Source organism: Periplaneta americana, chromosome 16 (genome assembly GCF_040183065.1).
Source record: "Periplaneta americana isolate PAMFEO1 chromosome 16, P.americana_PAMFEO1_priV1, whole genome shotgun sequence".
In the NCBI taxonomy this organism is placed as follows: Eukaryota; Metazoa; Arthropoda; class Insecta; order Blattodea; family Blattidae; genus Periplaneta; species Periplaneta americana.
In genome coordinates, this window is record NC_091132.1 from 19,508,665 (window position 1) to 19,512,717 (window position 4,053).

Below are 4,053 nucleotides of genomic sequence, written 5' to 3' on the forward strand. Positions count from 1 at the left end.
AGTTACCAACCTCCAAATCTATTTGCATTACCAACTGAATAGTTTATGTACCAACAACAAGCGGTATATTTAAACATCTGTTCTGAGTTTCAATCACTAATCGCAAATTTATTGATAATTGGTGCCCAGTTTAACAAAATGCTACATGAATTTCTTTCTATAATTCTCCTGTACACTCAAAAGTTGCAAAAATTCTCGTGAAAACTATTACATTCCTCTTAAATAAATTATTCCACTAGCATGCCTGCATCTTCAGAGTATCGGTACATTCATTTTTTATCAGGAATGAAATCAAGATTATGCGGCTCTTAAAATATTGTAATTACTTCGCAATTGAATAAATTTGCTGCAGCTTCATAATTACATAAAGTACGTCTCTAAAAAAATTAAAATAATGGAGAAACGAGTGCTGAGTGACTTCCGCAGATTTTCGAATGAAATATCTAACTTACAACAGCGTCTTAAATACCTTAAATACGGGTAGTGCAAAATATGCAAGCTAGTTATTGTAATGGTCATATAAAGCGAAAGCTACACTCCACACAAAGCACTGCACTAGTTTCTTTCTTAATTCTTTCTCCAGAGGTACGCTGAAGATGCTACTTTTTCTATTCTCCTTTTCAATTCTATGTGAATAAAGGAATACAAGAAAGAAAGGTTCTAGTTTGTTTCTAATAAAATTATTTTCAACACCACCTTAAATATCAAATTTCCTCGCTCTGGAACCTAATGTTTTACCTTTTAATTTTGAAGCAACAAAAGGTATGGTTATATTGGCGGGCTTATGTGAGGGCAACAATGAAATATGGGGGAGTGACATTTTGAATGTGACGAGACTAGTAGAGCTTGCACCCTGGGTTGCAAGGTTAAGGGACAGACAAAAATTAGTGACACTGCCTGTAGTGTGATTTTCCTTATCATTTGGTCACTATTCTCAAAGGTCGTGTCTGAGATAACATTCTTGTACTCCACGCTTTTTAATGTCGATATCAGGCAGAACAGATGCACAATTTGTGTCACGTGCATCTTGTCCGTTCTGATGCTTCTCTAGCTGGGCATAGCCTCTAGACACTCAATCGATTTGTCTCGATATCCTCTTATCATCTTGATGCCCTTCCATAAATTTAGTCTGAACAGCAATCTTCTACATTTTGAAATGTCGCAAAGTTTTACTTTACACGCACACCATTTGCTTGTTTTAAATGGTCTATTATGCCTTAAAAACTCTTTATTCCCTTGCAAATGACACCTCAATCATCGAAATATGTCAACTCAGTCTGAAGTTATAGCCGATACCATACCACTGCAATTGGCGCCATTTCATTTTCCCTCACACTATGATGACATCATCAGTGGATGTAATTGTTATCTCGTGCATAATTATGTCCTCTACACGATGATATATGTTACTTAGCTCTAGGTTTTATAGTTTCTGAAACATAAGCTTTAACCATGGCATGTTGAAAAGATGTTGCATGTCATTTTCATATTGCCATCTCGAACTGAAAGTAGACATATGCACGTCAAGAAGCTTGGGAACTGCAGTAGGGAGAAGTAATAGGATTTTATTCTTCCTATCGGTAATCAAATTTTTAGATGATCTGAAATCAGTTTTGCCCAATTACTCTACATTAAATTTTTCTGAACTTCTAGAGTCGAATTCATACTAACATTATTGGTTGTTGAAATAAGGAGTTAAAGGTAATATTTCGACTAGAAAGTTGTATTTTCAATTAAATGCATGATGCAGTTCTTCATTCAAACAGTGAAAAAACCACAGTCAAAATGAATAAAGACTGTTCGTCATTCACCCATATGAAGTCAGTTGTGTAGACCAATTTACCGACAGAGTTGTTGTCCAGGGTGTGCCATAGGAGACTGGTCTACATTATATCCACAACGAGATGAAATGATGATGGAGATTTGTTGGGATGCCAAAGGAAAGTAGAGCTCCCAGAAAAAACCCGTGTTACCTGGACCACAGACTGCCCAACACAAATTACAAATTGTGTATGCCAGGGATCGAGCCTGGGTCTGCAGGGTTATAAGTCCAGCGATCTAGCTACTAGACCACAGTGGTGGCCAGGGTTCATTTATGAAAAATCAAAATATTCAATAAAAACGTTCTTACTATTAGAATAGTATCATACTTCGCAAAAACTATTTGGCATCAGGTCTACTTGTCTGAATTATTTCCACGTGAAAGATGACATCCTAGAACCCTTTATCAACACTGTCCTTAGTAGCATTATCCCCACTATTTACTTTTCACTGTCCTGACGTGCTGCAGCAGCAATCTATCAACAGAATATTTATTGGGTTTGCTGTTCTCTGTAGTTTCGTGTATCCGCAGTTGGTTTTGGAACAACCCCCAACAAAACGGGGAAATTACTGTACTTAAGAAAGAAACATATTCTCCCCCACCAAGGGTATGAAAAGCTTAAAGTCTTAAAAATGTATCTACAATTACATCGGAATATGTATGATAAGAACTTTCTTGTGTTAAATTTTAACGTACCTTTTTAACATGTTTCGACCTATTTTCGGTCATCTTCGGAACTGGTCGCTGTTGGTCTTGGCGCCTCTTGTTTCCTGTGTGGGTGCGTTCGTAGTGTAGAGTCAAAGAGTGTATGTGTTTTGAAATTGAGTTGTGTGAAGATGACCGAAAATAGGTCGAAACATGTTAACAAGGTACGTTAAAATTTAACACAAGAAAGTTCTTATCGTAAATATTCCGAAGTGATACAGTGTTAAAAGTTGTGTAATCAAGATGTATACAATTATACTTGTTTTTTTGAAAGATGGGACATGACAGTTAAGCGGCCGAACTTGGAACTACAGTGCTATGTTGCCAATATGGACTACCACGCTGCCAGCTGATGGAAGGTATCAATTGACGTTAAGATGGCTGACGTTAAAACATTCATTGACAATTGACGCAAGGTAAGAAAACAAACCAAAAATCGACAGAGAATCAAAGACGAAACGTACTAATGCTAAAACTGTGTGCACAATAAATGTCGCCAAGAGAGCTATTAAGCACTCGCCATGTGGGAACGGTAAGTTTGGCAACTCAACCGTTGTTACCATAGCAACAGACCCACCACGGTATGTGACATTCAGTTGTTTTTCCGATCGCAACACTCCTGTCATGTCCCATCTTTCAAAAAAACAGGTATACATGTTAGCTCACAATCACTCAATTCAAACAGATAATGGATGACACTCGACCAGACTATACAGACCTCTCACAACACCAATTCACAAAGAAATTTTCTACAATATTCAACACTGATGGGAAGGATGTTCCACAAATGTAAATTAAGGGAAAATATGGGAAAATAGAAATCACGTAATAAACACTATAAATTAAGTGCAGGGAGAGAAAACATTTATTTGCATAAATATGTTAGCACAGTGATTGATAATGCAAAACAAAACATTCCTATATTTCATGAAAACAACCTACTTTGCTATAGTTATTCTCAAAGGGTACAGGAATTGAATTACATGTGAGAAACTTGTCATTTTAGTGTTCCTTTGTGAGTATGATATCTATAAATATCTGCTTTACGAACAAAGTTAAGTAAAGAATTTTGTTCCTTTATGGGAATGTACTGTACTTGTGAACAGGGCTTATTTTCTGTGGGAATGTGTCGGCGTGTAGGAATGCAATTTCTTACAACGTTTACAATTACAGTTATTATTATATCATCGCCTGAATGCAAGAACTAGGTAACTCGAAATTTGCGTTTTTTAGTTACCTCTTTTATAGTGTAGCACAAATCGCACAAAATGTAATCCAGGATCTAGGTAACTGATCGAACGATACCAGTGACATCTATTTTCCAATATAACAAATAAGTAAAAGAAAATGGGACATATTCCTAGTGCAATAAATAAGTAAATAGGCGATGTCACAAAATATGAAAAATTAAGTTACCTAGTTCTTGCATTCAGGCGACAATGCGACGATATATTATCATCGCCAGTGATACAATTACGAAGTTCGTTCGTTTTTGTAATTACATCGTATGTCCACAACAAATTTCA